The sequence below is a fragment of the Hyperolius riggenbachi genome, chromosome 5 (assembly GCF_040937935.1).
Source record: "Hyperolius riggenbachi isolate aHypRig1 chromosome 5, aHypRig1.pri, whole genome shotgun sequence".
NCBI classification, from domain to species: Eukaryota; Metazoa; Chordata; class Amphibia; order Anura; family Hyperoliidae; genus Hyperolius; species Hyperolius riggenbachi.
Window position 1 is genome coordinate 359,330,306 of NC_090650.1, and position 12,455 is coordinate 359,342,760.

The window sequence follows — 12,455 nt, forward strand, 5'->3', positions numbered from 1 at the left end:
TGCCCGGTTTATGGCATTTTCTGGTGTTTGCGGCTAACTGTAGCTCTGGGCAAGTGCGGCGGAGCTTTCCCGTGGGCTGTGTTTCCCGCGTTCAGTGCCGATCAAGGGAGAGAGTGAGCGAGCGAGCGCTTCGCAAAGTCGCCCCCTGCTGGGCAGCGAGGGCTGCAACCGGCGGCCTGCCTGCGTGCAAGAGCAACTCATACTTACCTGGCAGGGGAGATACCATGATCACGAAGGTGGATCTCCCAGGGTGAGGCCCGTCCATTGCACTCCGGGCAGGTTGACCCCTGCGATTTCCCCAAATGCGGGAAACTCGACTGCATAATTTGTGGTAGTGGGGGACTGCGTTCGCGCTTTCCCCTGATGAGCACCGGTTAACGACAGAGCAGGCGTGCCGCTGAGGATCCCTTGCTGGCTGGGGACAGTGGGGAGAGCATGCGGGACTCGGTCCTTTATCTGCACTGCGACAGAGAAGGCTTTTTTCATCCTTCACAGGGGCTGGGTGTGGCTGCTTCTGTGACATCATCACTCTATGCAAATCCTCAGGGCTCACTGCGCTCCGGCCGAGTGCCCGGTTTATGGCATTTTCTGGTGTTTGCGGCTAACTGTAGCTCTGGGCAAGTGCGGCGGAGCTTTCCCGTGGGCTGGGTTTCCCGCGTTCAGTGCCGATCAAGGGAGAGAGTGAGCGAGCGAGCGCTTCGCAAAGTCGCCCCCTGCTGGGCAGCGAGGGCTGCAACCGGCGGCCTGCCTGCGTGCAAGAGCAACTCATACTTACCTGGCAGGGGAGATACCATGATCACGAAGGTGGTTCTCCCAGGGTGAGGCCCGTCCATTGCACTCCGGGCAGGTTGACCCCTGCGATTTCCCCAAATGCGGGAAACTCGACTGCATAATTTGTGGTAGTGGGGGACTGCGTTCGCGCTTTCCCCTGATGAGCACCGGTTAACGACAGAGCAGGCGTGCCGCTGAGGATCCCTTGCTGGCTGGGGACAGTGGGGAGAGCATGCGGGACTCGGTCCTTTATCTGCACTGCGACAGAGAAGGCTTTTTTCATCCTTCACAGGGGCTGGGTGTGGCTGCTTCTGTGACATCATCACTCTATGCAAATCCTCAGGGCTCACTGCGCTCCGGCCGAGTGCCCGGTTTATGGCATTTTCTGGTGTTTGCGGCTAACTGTAGCTCTGGGCAAGTGCGGCGGAGCTTTCCCGTGGGCTGTGTTTCCCGCGTTCAGTGCCGATCAAGGGAGAGAGTGAGCGAGCGAGCGCTTCGCAAAGTCGCCCCCTGCTGGGCAGCGAGGGCTGCAACCGGCGGCCTGCCTGCGTGCAAGAGCAACTCATACTTACCTGGCAGGGGAGATACCATGATCACGAAGGTGGTTCTCCCAGGGTGAGGCCCGTCCATTGCACTCCGGGCAGGTTGACCCCTGCGATTTCCCCAAATGCGGGAAACTCGACTGCATAATTTGTGGTAGTGGGGGACTGCGTTCGCGCTTTCCCCTGATGAGCACCGGTTAACGACAGAGCAGGCGTGCCGCTGAGGATCCCTTGCTGGCTGGGGACAGTGGGGAGAGCATGCGGGACTCGGTCCTTTATCTGCACTGCGACAGAGAAGGCTTTTTTCATCCTTCACAGGGGCTGGGTGTGGCTGCTTCTGTGACATCATCACTCTATGCAAATCCTCAGGGCTCACTGCGCTCCGGCCGAGTGCCCGGTTTATGGCATTTTCTGGTGTTTGCGGCTAACTGTAGCTCTGGGCAAGTGCGGCGGAGCTTTCCCGTGGGCTGTGTTTCCCGCGTTCAGTGCCGATCAAGGGAGAGAGTGAGCGAGCGAGCGCTTCGCAAAGTCGCCCCCTGCTGGGCAGCGAGGGCTGCAACCGGCGGCCTGCCTGCGTGCAAGAGCAACTCATACTTACCTGGCAGGGGAGATACCATGATCACGAAGGTGGTTCTCCCAGGGTGAGGCCCGTCCATTGCACTCCGGGCAGGTTGACCCCTGCGATTTCCCCAAATGCGGGAAACTCGACTGCATAATTTGTGGTAGTGGGGGACTGCGTTCGCGCTTTCCCCTGATGAGCACCGGTTAACGACAGAGCAGGCGTGCCGCTGAGGATCCCTTGCTGGCTGGGGACAGTGGGGAGAGCATGCGGGACTCGGTCCTTTATCTGCACTGCGACAGAGAAGGCTTTTTTCATCCTTCACAGGGGCTGGGTGTGGCTGCTTCTGTGACATCATCACTCTATGCAAATCCTCAGGGCTCACTGCGCTCCGGCCGAGTGCCCGGTTTATGGCATTTTCTGGTGTTTGCGGCTAACTGTAGCTCTGGGCAAGTGCGGCGGAGCTTTCCCGTGGGCTGTGTTTCCCGCGTTCAGTGCCGATCAAGGGAGAGAGTGAGCGAGCGAGCGCTTCGCAAAGTCGCCCCCTGCTGGGCAGCGAGGGCTGCAACCGGCGGCCTGCCTGCGTGCAAGAGCAACTCATACTTACCTGGCAGGGGAGATACCATGATCACGAAGGTGGTTCTCCCAGGGTGAGGCCCGTCCATTGCACTCCGGGCAGGTTGACCCCTGCGATTTCCCCAAATGCGGGAAACTCGACTGCATAATTTGTGGTAGTGGGGGACTGCGTTCGCGCTTTCCCCTGATGAGCACCGGTTAACGACAGAGCAGGCGTGCCGCTGAGGATCCCTTGCTGGCTGGGGACAGTGGGGAGAGCATGCGGGACTCGGTCCTTTATCTGCACTGCGACAGAGAAGGCTTTTTTCATCCTTCACAGGGGCTGGGTGTGGCTGCTTCTGTGACATCATCACTCTATGCAAATCCTCAGGGCTCACTGCGCTCCGGCCGAGTGCCCGGTTTATGGCATTTTCTGGTGTTTGCGGCTAACTGTAGCTCTGGGCAAGTGCAGCGGAGCTTTCCCGTGGGCTGTGTTTCCCGCGTTCAGTGCCGATCAAGGGAGAGAGTGAGCGAGCGAGCGCTTCGCAAAGTCGCCCCCTGCTGGGCAGCGAGGGCTGCAACCGGCGGCCTGCCTGCGTGCAAGAGCAACTCATACTTACCTGGCAGGGGAGATACCATGATCACGAAGGTGGTTCTCCCAGGGTGAGGCCCGTCCATTGCACTCCGGGCAGGTTGACCCCTGCGATTTCCCCAAATGCGGGAAACTCGACTGCATAATTTGTGGTAGTGGGGGACTGCGTTCGCGCTTTCCCCTGATGAGCACCGGTTAACGACAGAGCAGGCGTGCCGCTGAGGATCCCTTGCTGGCTGGGGACAGTGGGGAGAGCATGCGGGACTCGGTCCTTTATCTGCACTGCGACAGAGAAGGCTTTTTTCATCCTTCACAGGGGCTGGGTGTGGCTGCTTCTGTGACATCATCACTCTATGCAAATCCTCAGGGCTCACTGCGCTCCGGCCGAGTGCCCGGTTTATGGCATTTTCTGGTGTTTGCGGCTAACTGTAGCTCTGGGCAAGTGCGGCGGAGCTTTCCCGTGGGCTGTGTTTCCCGCATTCAGTGCCGATCAAGGGAGAGAGTGAGCGAGCGAGCGCTTCGCAAAGTCGCCCCCTGCTGGGCAGCGAGGGCTGCAACCGGCGGCCTGCCTGCGTGCAAGAGCAACTCATACTTACCTGGCAGGGGAGATACCATGATCACGAAGGTGGTTCTCCCAGGGTGAGGCCCGTCCATTGCACTCCGGGCAGGTTGACCCCTGCGATTTCCCCAAATGCGGGAAACTCGACTGCATAATTTGTGGTAGTGGGGGACTGCGTTCGCGCTTTCCCCTGATGAGCACCGGTTAACGACAGAGCAGGCGTGCCGCTGAGGATCCCTTGCTGGCTGGGGACAGTGGGGAGAGCATGCGGGACTCGGTCCTTTATCTGCACTGCGACAGAGAAGGCTTTTTTCATCCTTCACAGGGGCTGGGTGTGGCTGCTTCTGTGACATCATCACTCTATGCAAATCCTCAGGGCTCACTGCGCTCCGGCCGAGTGCCCGGTTTATGGCATTTTCTGGTGTTTGCGGCTAACTGTAGCTCTGGGCAAGTGCGGCGGAGCTTTCCCGTGGGCTGTGTTTCCCGCGTTCAGTGCCGATCAAGGGAGAGAGTGAGCGAGCGAGCGCTTCGCAAAGTCGCCCCCTGCTGGGCAGCGAGGGCTGCAACTGGCGGCCTGCCTGCGTGCAAGAGCAACTCATACTTACCTGGCAGGGGAGATACCATGATCACGAAGGTGGTTCTCCCAGGGTGAGGCCCGTCCATTGCACTCCGGGCAGGTTGACCCCTGCGATTTCCCCAAATGCGGGAAACTCGACTGCATAATTTGTGGTAGTGGGGGACTGCGTTCGCGCTTTCCCCTGATGAGCACCGGTTAACGACAGAGCAGGCGTGCCGCTGAGGATCCCTTGCTGGCTGGGGACAGTGGGGAGAGCATGCGGGACTCGGTCCTTTATCTGCACTGCGACAGAGAAGACTTTTTTCATCCTTCACAGGGGCTGGGTGTGGCTGCTTCTGTGACATCATCACTCTATGCAAATCCTCAGGGCTCACTGCGCTCCGGCCGAGTGCCCGGTTTATGGCATTTTCTGGTGTTTGCGGCTAACTGTAGCTCTGGGCAAGTGCGGCGGAGCTTTCCCGTGGGCTGTGTTTCCCGCGTTCAGTGCCGATCAAGGGAGAGAGTGAGCGAGCGAGCGCTTCGCAAAGTCGCCCCCTGCTGGGCAGCGAGGGCTGCAACCGGCGGCCTGCCTGCGTGCAAGAGCAACTCATACTTACCTGGCAGGGGAGATACCATGATCACGAAGGTGGTTCTCCCAGGGTGAGGCCCGTCCATTGCACTCCGGGCAGGTTGACCCCTGCGATTTCCCCAAATGCGGGAAACTCGACTGCATAATTTGTGGTAGTGGGGGACTGCGTTCGCGCTTTCCCCTGATGAGCACCGGTTAACGACAGAGCAGGCGTGCCGCTGAGGATCCCTTGCTGGCTGGGGACAGTGGGGAGAGCATGCGGGACTCGGTCCTTTATCTGCACTGCGACAGAGAAGGCTTTTTTCATCCTTCACAGGGGCTGGGTGTGGCTGCTTCTGTGACATCATCACTCTATGCAAATCCTCAGGGCTCACTGCGCTCCGGCCGAGTGCCCGGTTTATGGCATTTTCTGGTGTTTGCGGCTAACTGTAGCTCTGGGCAAGTGCGGCGGAGCTTTCCCGTGGGCTGTGTTTCCCGCGTTCAGTGCCGATCAAGGGAGAGAGTGAGCGAGCGAGCGCTTCGCAAAGTCGCCCCCTGCTGGGCAGCGAGGGCTGCAACCGGCGGCCTGCCTGCGTGCAAGAGCAACTCATACTTACCTGGCAGGGGAGATACCATGATCACGAAGGTGGTTCTCCCAGGGTGAGGCCCGTCCATTGCACTCCGGGCAGGTTGACCCCTGCGATTTCCCCAAATGCGGGAAACTCGACTGCATAATTTGTGGTAGTGGGGGACTGCGTTCGCGCTTTCCCCTGATGAGCACCGGTTAACGACAGAGCAGGCGTGCCGCTGAGGATCCCTTGCTGGCTGGGGACAGTGGGGAGAGCATGCGGGACTCGGTCCTTTATCTGCACTGCGACAGAGAAGGCTTTTTTCATCCTTCACAGGGGCTGGGTGTGGCTGCTTCTGTGACATCATCACTCTATGCAAATCCTCAGGGCTCACTGCGCTCCGGCCGAGTGCCCGGTTTATGGCATTTTCTGGTGTTTGCGGCTAACTGTAGCTCTGGGCAAGTGCGGCGGAGCTTTCCCGTGGGCTGTGTTTCCCGCGTTCAGTGCCGATCAAGGGAGAGAGTGAGCGAGCGAGCGCTTCGCAAAGTCGCCCCCTGCTGGGCAGCGAGGGCTGCAACCGGCGGCCTGCCTGCGTGCAAGAGCAACTCATACTTACCTGGCAGGGGAGATACCATGATCACGAAGGTGGTTCTCCCAGGGTGAGGCCCGTCCATTGCACTCCGGGCAGGTTGACCCCTGCGATTTCCCCAAATGCGGGAAACTCGACTGCATAATTTGTGGTAGTGGGGGACTGCGTTCGCGCTTTCCCCTGATGAGCACCGGTTAACGACAGAGCAGGCGTGCCGCTGAGGATCCCTTGCTGGCTGGGGACAGTGGGGAGAGCATGCGGGACTCGGTCCTTTATCTGCACTGCGACAGAGAAGGCTTTTTTCATCCTTCACAGGGGCTGGGTGTGGCTGCTTCTGTGACATCATCACTCTATGCAAATCCTCAGGGCTCACTGCGCTCCGGCCGAGTGCCCGGTTTATGGCATTTTCTGGTGTTTGCGGCTAACTGTAGCTCTGGGCAAGTGCAGCGGAGCTTTCCCGTGGGCTGTGTTTCCCGCGTTCAGTGCCGATCAAGGGAGAGAGTGAGCGAGCGAGCGCTTCGCAAAGTCGCCCCCTGCTGGGCAGCGAGGGCTGCAACCGGCGGCCTGCCTGCGTGCAAGAGCAACTCATACTTACCTGGCAGGGGAGATACCATGATCACGAAGGTGGTTCTCCCAGGGTGAGGCCCGTCCATTGCACTCCGGGCAGGTTGACCCCTGCGATTTCCCCAAATGCGGGAAACTCGACTGCATAATTTGTGGTAGTGGGGGACTGCGTTCGCGCTTTCCCCTGATGAGCACCGGTTAACGACAGAGCAGGCGTGCCGCTGAGGATCCCTTGCTGGCTGGGGACAGTGGGGAGAGCATGCGGGACTCGGTCCTTTATCTGCACTGCGACAGAGAAGGCTTTTTTCATCCTTCACAGGGGCTGGGTGTGGCTGCTTCTGTGACATCATCACTCTATGCAAATCCTCAGGGCTCACTGCGCTCCGGCCGAGTGCCCGGTTTATGGCATTTTCTGGTGTTTGCGGCTAACTGTAGCTCTGGGCAAGTGCGGCGGAGCTTTCCCGTGGGCTGTGTTTCCCGCGTTCAGTGCCGATCAAGGGAGAGAGTGAGCGAGCGAGCGCTTCGCAAAGTCGCCCCCTGCTGGGCAGCGAGGGCTGCAACCGGCGGCCTGCCTGCGTGCAAGAGCAACTCATACTTACCTGGCAGGGGAGATACCATGATCACGAAGGTGGTTCTCCCAGGGTGAGGCCCGTCCATTGCACTCCGGGCAGGTTGACCCCTGCGATTTCCCCAAATGCGGGAAACTCGACTGCATAATTTGTGGTAGTGGGGGACTGCGTTCGCGCTTTCCCCTGATGAGCACCGGTTAACGACAGAGCAGGCGTGCCGCTGAGGATCCCTTGCTGGCTGGGGACAGTGGGGAGAGCATGCGGGACTCGGTCCTTTATCTGCACTGCGACAGAGAAGGCTTTTTTCATCCTTCACAGGGGCTGGGTGTGGCTGCTTCTGTGACATCATCACTCTATGCAAATCCTCAGGGCTCACTGCGCTCCGGCCGAGTGCCCGGTTTATGGCATTTTCTGGTGTTTGCGGCTAACTGTAGCTCTGGGCAAGTGCGGCGGAGCTTTCCCGTGGGCTGTGTTTCCCGCGTTCAGTGCCGATCAAGGGAGAGAGTGAGCGAGCGAGCGCTTCGCAAAGTCGCCCCCTGCTGGGCAGCGAGGGCTGCAACTGGCGGCCTGCCTGCGTGCAAGAGCAACTCATACTTACCTGGCAGGGGAGATACCATGATCACGAAGGTGGTTCTCCCAGGGTGAGGCCCGTCCATTGCACTCCGGGCAGGTTGACCCCTGCGATTTCCCCAAATGCGGGAAACTCGACTGCATAATTTGTGGTAGTGGGGGACTGCGTTCGCGCTTTCCCCTGATGAGCACCGGTTAACGACAGAGCAGGCGTGCCGCTGAGGATCCCTTGCTGGCTGGGGACAGTGGGGAGAGCATGCGGGACTCGGTCCTTTATCTGCACTGCGACAGAGAAGGCTTTTTTCATCCTTCACAGGGGCTGGGTGTGGCTGCTTCTGTGACATCATCACTCTATGCAAATCCTCAGGGCTCACTGCGCTCCGGCCGAGTGCCCGGTTTATGGCATTTTCTGGTGTTTGCGGCTAACTGTAGCTCTGGGCAAGTGCGGCGGAGCTTTCCCGTGGGCTGTGTTTCCCGCGTTCAGTGCCGATCAAGGGAGAGAGTGAGCGAGCGAGCGCTTCGCAAAGTCGCCCCCTGCTGGGCAGCGAGGGCTGCAACCGGCGGCCTGCCTGCGTGCAAGAGCAACTCATACTTACCTGGCAGGGGAGATACCATGATCACGAAGGTGGTTCTCCCAGGGTGAGGCCCGTCCATTGCACTCCGGGCAGGTTGACCCCTGCGATTTCCCCAAATGCGGGAAACTCGACTGCATAATTTGTGGTAGTGGGGGACTGCGTTCGCGCTTTCCCCTGATGAGCACCGGTTAACGACAGAGCAGGCGTGCCGCTGAGGATCCCTTGCTGGCTGGGGACAGTGGGGAGAGCATGCGGGACTCGGTCCTTTATCTGCACTGCGACAGAGAAGGCTTTTTTCATCCTTCACAGGGGCTGGGTGTGGCTGCTTCTGTGACATCATCACTCTATGCAAATCCTCAGGGCTCACTGCGCTCCGGCCGAGTGCCCGGTTTATGGCATTTTCTGGTGTTTGCGGCTAACTGTAGCTCTGGGCAAGTGCGGCGGAGCTTTCCCGTGGGCTGTGTTTCCCGCGTTCAGTGCCGATCAAGGGAGAGAGTGAGCGAGCGAGCGCTTCGCAAAGTCGCCCCCTGCTGGGCAGCGAGGGCTGCAACCGGCGGCCTGCCTGCGTGCAAGAGCAACTCATACTTACCTGGCAGGGGAGATACCATGATCACGAAGGTGGTTCTCCCAGGGTGAGGCCCGTCCATTGCACTCCGGGCAGGTTGACCCCTGCGATTTCCCCAAATGCGGGAAACTCGACTGCATAATTTGTGGTAGTGGGGGACTGCGTTCGCGCTTTCCCCTGATGAGCACCGGTTAACGACAGAGCAGGCGTGCCGCTGAGGATCCCTTGCTGGCTGGGGACAGTGGGGAGAGCATGCGGGACTCGGTCCTTTATCTGCACTGCGACAGAGAAGGCTTTTTTCATCCTTCACAGGGGCTGGGTGTGGCTGCTTCTGTGACATCATCACTCTATGCAAATCCTCAGGGCTCACTGCGCTCCGGCCGAGTGCCCGGTTTATGGCATTTTCTGGTGTTTGCGGCTAACTGTAGCTCTGGGCAAGTGCGGCGGAGCTTTCCCGTGGGCTGTGTTTCCCGCGTTCAGTGCCGATCAAGGGAGAGAGTGAGCGAGTGAGCGCTTCGCAAAGTCGCCCCCTGCTGGGCAGCGAGGGCTGCAACCGGCGGCCTGCCTGCGTGCAAGAGCAACTCATACTTACCTGGCAGGGGAGATACCATGATCACGAAGGTGGTTCTCCCAGGGTGAGGCCCGTCCATTGCACTCCGGGCAGGTTGACCCCTGCGATTTCCCCAAATGCGGGAAACTCGACTGCATAATTTGTGGTAGTGGGGGACTGCGTTCGCGCTTTCCCCTGATGAGCACCGGTTAACGACAGAGCAGGCGTGCCGCTGAGGATCCCTTGCTGGCTGGGGACAGTGGGGAGAGCATGCGGGACTTGGTCCTTTATCTGCACTGCGACAGAGAAGGCTTTTTTCATCCTTCACAGGGGCTGGGTGTGGCTGCTTCTGTGACATCATCACTCTATGCAAATCCTCAGGGCTCACTGCGCTCCGGCCGAGTGCCCGGTTTATGGCATTTTCTGGTGTTTGCGGCTAACTGTAGCTCTGGGCAAGTGCGGCGGAGCTTTCCCGTGGGCTGTGTTTCCCGCGTTCAGTGCCGATCAAGGGAGAGAGTGAGCGAGCGAGCGCTTCGCAAAGTCGCCCCCTGCTGGGCAGCGAGGGCTGCAACCGGCGGCCTGCCTGCGTGCAAGAGCAACTCATACTTACCTGGCAGGGGAGATACCATGATCACGAAGGTGGTTCTCCCAGGGTGAGGCCCGTCCATTGCACTCCGGGCAGGTTGACCCCTGCGATTTCCCCAAATGCGGGAAACTCGACTGCATAATTTGTGGTAGTGGGGGACTGCGTTCGCGCTTTCCCCTGATGAGCACCGGTTAACGACAGAGCAGGCGTGCCGCTGAGGATCCCTTGCTGGCTGGGGACAGTGGGGAGAGCATGCGGGACTCGGTCCTTTATCTGCACTGCGACAGAGAAGGCTTTTTTCATCCTTCACAGGGGCTGGGTGTGGCTGCTTCTGTGACATCATCACTCTATGCAAATCCTCAGGGCTCACTGCGCTCCGGCCGAGTGCCCGGTTTATGGCATTTTCTGGTGTTTGCGGCTAACTGTAGCTCTGGGCAAGTGCGGCGGAGCTTTCCCGTGGGCTGTGTTTCCCGCGTTCAGTGCCGATCAAGGGAGAGAGTGAGCGAGCGAGCGCTTCGCAAAGTCGCCCCCTGCTGGGCAGCGAGGGCTGCAACCGGCGGCCTGCCTGCGTGCAAGAGCAACTCATACTTACCTGGCAGGGGAGATACCATGATCACGAAGGTGGTTCTCCCAGGGTGAGGCCCGTCCATTGCACTCCGGGCAGGTTGACCCCTGCGATTTCCCCAAATGCGGGAAACTCGACTGCATAATTTGTGGTAGTGGGGGACTGCGTTCGCGCTTTCCCCTGATGAGCACCGGTTAACGACAGAGCAGGCGTGCCGCTGAGGATCCCTTGCTGGCTGGGGACAGTGGGGAGAGCATGCGGGACTTGGTCCTTTATCTGCACTGCGACAGAGAAGGCTTTTTTCATCCTTCACAGGGGCTGGGTGTGGCTGCTTCTGTGACATCATCACTCTATGCAAATCCTCAGGGCTCACTGCGCTCCGGCCGAGTGCCCGGTTTATGGCATTTTCTGGTGTTTGCGGCTAACTGTAGCTCTGGGCAAGTGCGGCGGAGCTTTCCCGTGGGCTGTGTTTCCCGCGTTCAGTGCCGATCAAGGGAGAGAGTGAGCGAGCGAGCGCTTCGCAAAGTCGCCCCCTGCTGGGCAGCGAGGGCTGCAACCGGCGGCCTGCCTGCGTGCAAGAGCAACTCATACTTACCTGGCAGGGGAGATACCATGATCACGAAGGTGGTTCTCCCAGGGTGAGGCCCGTCCATTGCACTCCGGGCAGGTTGACCCCTGCGATTTCCCCAAATGCGGGAAACTCGACTGCATAATTTGTGGTAGTGGGGGACTGCGTTCGCGCTTTCCCCTGATGAGCACCGGTTAACGACAGAGCAGGCGTGCCGCTGAGGATCCCTTGCTGGCTGGGGACAGTGGGGAGAGCATGCGGGACTCGGTCCTTTATCTGCACTGCGACAGAGAAGGCTTTTTTCATCCTTCACAGGGGCTGGGTGTGGCTGCTTCTGTGACATCATCACTCTATGCAAATCCTCAGGGCTCACTGCGCTCCGGCCGAGTGCCCGGTTTATGGCATTTTCTGGTGTTTGCGGCTAACTGTAGCTCTGGGCAAGTGCGGCGGAGCTTTCCCGTGGGCTGTGTTTTCCGCGTTCAGTGCCGATCAAGGGAGAGAGTGAGCGAGCGAGCGCTTCGCAAAGTCGCCCCCTGCTGGGCAGCGAGGGCTGCAACCGGCGGCCTGCCTGCGTGCAAGAGCAACTCATACTTACCTGGCAGGGGAGATACCATGATCACGAAGGTGGTTCTCCCAGGGTGAGGCCCGTCCATTGCACTCCGGGCAGGTTGACCCCTGCGATTTCCCCAAATGCGGGAAACTCGACTGCATAATTTGTGGTAGTGGGGGACTGCGTTCGCGCTTTCCCCTGATGAGCACCGGTTAACGACAGAGCAGGCGTGCCGCTGAGGATCCCTTGCTGGCTGGGGACAGTGGGGAGAGCATGCGGGACTCGGTCCTTTATCTGCACTGCGACAGAGAAGGCTTTTTTCATCCTTCACAGGGGCTGGGTGTGGCTGCTTCTGTGACATCATCACTCTATGCAAATCCTCAGGGCTCACTGCGCTCCGGCCGAGTGCCCGGTTTATGGCATTTTCTGGTGTTTGCGGCTAACTGTAGCTCTGGGCAAGTGCGGCGGAGCTTTCCCGTGGGCTGTGTTTCCCGCGTTCAGTGCCGATCAAGGGAGAGAGTGAGCGAGCGAGCGCTTCGCAAAGTCGCCCCCTGCTGGGCAGCGAGGGCTGCAACCGGCGGCCTGCCTGCGTGCAAGAGCAACTCATACTTACCTGGCAGGGGAGATACCATGATCACGAAGGTGGTTCTCCCAGGGTGAGGCCCGTCCATTGCACTCCGGGCAGGTTGACCCCTGCGATTTCCCCAAATGCGGGAAACTCGACTGCATAATTTGTGGTAGTGGGGGACTGCGTTCGCGCTTTCCCCTGATGAGCACCGGTTAACGACAGAGCAGGCGTGCCGCTGAGGATCCCTTGCTGGCTGGGGACAGTGGGGAGAGCATGCGGGACTTGGTCCTTTATCTGCACTGCGACAGAGAAGGCTTTTTTCATCCTTCACAGGGGCTGGGTGTGGCTGCTTCTGTGACATCATC

The 12,455-nt window shown here is 59.6% G+C and overlaps 22 non-coding genes across 22 annotated transcripts; all 22 read left to right on the forward strand.

The window, feature by feature from the left end:
* Positions 1-199: 199 nt before the first annotated feature.
* Positions 200-363, forward strand: LOC137519972 (U1 spliceosomal RNA). Its single transcript, XR_011021339.1, has one exon. It is a non-coding gene; the product is annotated as a U1 spliceosomal RNA (small nuclear RNA).
* Positions 364-767: 404 nt separating this feature from the next.
* LOC137520279 (U1 spliceosomal RNA) lies at positions 768-931 on the forward strand. The gene has a single exon (XR_011021613.1). It is a non-coding gene; the product is annotated as a U1 spliceosomal RNA (small nuclear RNA).
* Positions 932-1,335: 404 nt separating this feature from the next.
* On the forward strand, positions 1,336-1,499 carry LOC137520280 (U1 spliceosomal RNA). Its single transcript, XR_011021614.1, has one exon. It is a non-coding gene; the product is annotated as a U1 spliceosomal RNA (small nuclear RNA).
* A 404-nt stretch (positions 1,500-1,903) lies between these two features.
* Positions 1,904-2,067, forward strand: LOC137520282 (U1 spliceosomal RNA). Its single transcript, XR_011021616.1, has one exon. It is a non-coding gene; the product is annotated as a U1 spliceosomal RNA (small nuclear RNA).
* Positions 2,068-2,471: 404 nt separating this feature from the next.
* Positions 2,472-2,635, forward strand: LOC137520284 (U1 spliceosomal RNA). The gene has a single exon (XR_011021617.1). It is a non-coding gene; the product is annotated as a U1 spliceosomal RNA (small nuclear RNA).
* A 404-nt stretch (positions 2,636-3,039) lies between these two features.
* Positions 3,040-3,203, forward strand: LOC137520285 (U1 spliceosomal RNA). Its single transcript, XR_011021618.1, has one exon. It is a non-coding gene; the product is annotated as a U1 spliceosomal RNA (small nuclear RNA).
* Positions 3,204-3,607: 404 nt separating this feature from the next.
* Positions 3,608-3,771, forward strand: LOC137520286 (U1 spliceosomal RNA). Its single transcript, XR_011021619.1, has one exon. It is a non-coding gene; the product is annotated as a U1 spliceosomal RNA (small nuclear RNA).
* A 404-nt stretch (positions 3,772-4,175) lies between these two features.
* LOC137520287 (U1 spliceosomal RNA) lies at positions 4,176-4,339 on the forward strand. The gene has a single exon (XR_011021620.1). It is a non-coding gene; the product is annotated as a U1 spliceosomal RNA (small nuclear RNA).
* A 404-nt stretch (positions 4,340-4,743) lies between these two features.
* On the forward strand, positions 4,744-4,907 carry LOC137520289 (U1 spliceosomal RNA). The gene has a single exon (XR_011021622.1). It is a non-coding gene; the product is annotated as a U1 spliceosomal RNA (small nuclear RNA).
* A 404-nt stretch (positions 4,908-5,311) lies between these two features.
* Positions 5,312-5,475, forward strand: LOC137520290 (U1 spliceosomal RNA). Its single transcript, XR_011021623.1, has one exon. It is a non-coding gene; the product is annotated as a U1 spliceosomal RNA (small nuclear RNA).
* Positions 5,476-5,879: 404 nt separating this feature from the next.
* LOC137520291 (U1 spliceosomal RNA) lies at positions 5,880-6,043 on the forward strand. Its single transcript, XR_011021624.1, has one exon. It is a non-coding gene; the product is annotated as a U1 spliceosomal RNA (small nuclear RNA).
* Positions 6,044-6,447: 404 nt separating this feature from the next.
* On the forward strand, positions 6,448-6,611 carry LOC137520292 (U1 spliceosomal RNA). Its single transcript, XR_011021625.1, has one exon. It is a non-coding gene; the product is annotated as a U1 spliceosomal RNA (small nuclear RNA).
* Positions 6,612-7,015: 404 nt separating this feature from the next.
* Positions 7,016-7,179, forward strand: LOC137520293 (U1 spliceosomal RNA). Its single transcript, XR_011021626.1, has one exon. It is a non-coding gene; the product is annotated as a U1 spliceosomal RNA (small nuclear RNA).
* Positions 7,180-7,583: 404 nt separating this feature from the next.
* LOC137520295 (U1 spliceosomal RNA) lies at positions 7,584-7,747 on the forward strand. The gene has a single exon (XR_011021628.1). It is a non-coding gene; the product is annotated as a U1 spliceosomal RNA (small nuclear RNA).
* A 404-nt stretch (positions 7,748-8,151) lies between these two features.
* Positions 8,152-8,315, forward strand: LOC137520296 (U1 spliceosomal RNA). The gene has a single exon (XR_011021629.1). It is a non-coding gene; the product is annotated as a U1 spliceosomal RNA (small nuclear RNA).
* Positions 8,316-8,719: 404 nt separating this feature from the next.
* LOC137520297 (U1 spliceosomal RNA) lies at positions 8,720-8,883 on the forward strand. Its single transcript, XR_011021630.1, has one exon. It is a non-coding gene; the product is annotated as a U1 spliceosomal RNA (small nuclear RNA).
* Positions 8,884-9,287: 404 nt separating this feature from the next.
* LOC137520298 (U1 spliceosomal RNA) lies at positions 9,288-9,451 on the forward strand. Its single transcript, XR_011021631.1, has one exon. It is a non-coding gene; the product is annotated as a U1 spliceosomal RNA (small nuclear RNA).
* Positions 9,452-9,855: 404 nt separating this feature from the next.
* On the forward strand, positions 9,856-10,019 carry LOC137520300 (U1 spliceosomal RNA). The gene has a single exon (XR_011021632.1). It is a non-coding gene; the product is annotated as a U1 spliceosomal RNA (small nuclear RNA).
* A 404-nt stretch (positions 10,020-10,423) lies between these two features.
* LOC137520301 (U1 spliceosomal RNA) lies at positions 10,424-10,587 on the forward strand. The gene has a single exon (XR_011021633.1). It is a non-coding gene; the product is annotated as a U1 spliceosomal RNA (small nuclear RNA).
* A 404-nt stretch (positions 10,588-10,991) lies between these two features.
* Positions 10,992-11,155, forward strand: LOC137520302 (U1 spliceosomal RNA). Its single transcript, XR_011021634.1, has one exon. It is a non-coding gene; the product is annotated as a U1 spliceosomal RNA (small nuclear RNA).
* Positions 11,156-11,559: 404 nt separating this feature from the next.
* LOC137520303 (U1 spliceosomal RNA) lies at positions 11,560-11,723 on the forward strand. Its single transcript, XR_011021635.1, has one exon. It is a non-coding gene; the product is annotated as a U1 spliceosomal RNA (small nuclear RNA).
* Positions 11,724-12,127: 404 nt separating this feature from the next.
* On the forward strand, positions 12,128-12,291 carry LOC137520304 (U1 spliceosomal RNA). Its single transcript, XR_011021636.1, has one exon. It is a non-coding gene; the product is annotated as a U1 spliceosomal RNA (small nuclear RNA).
* Positions 12,292-12,455: the final 164 nt, after the last annotated feature.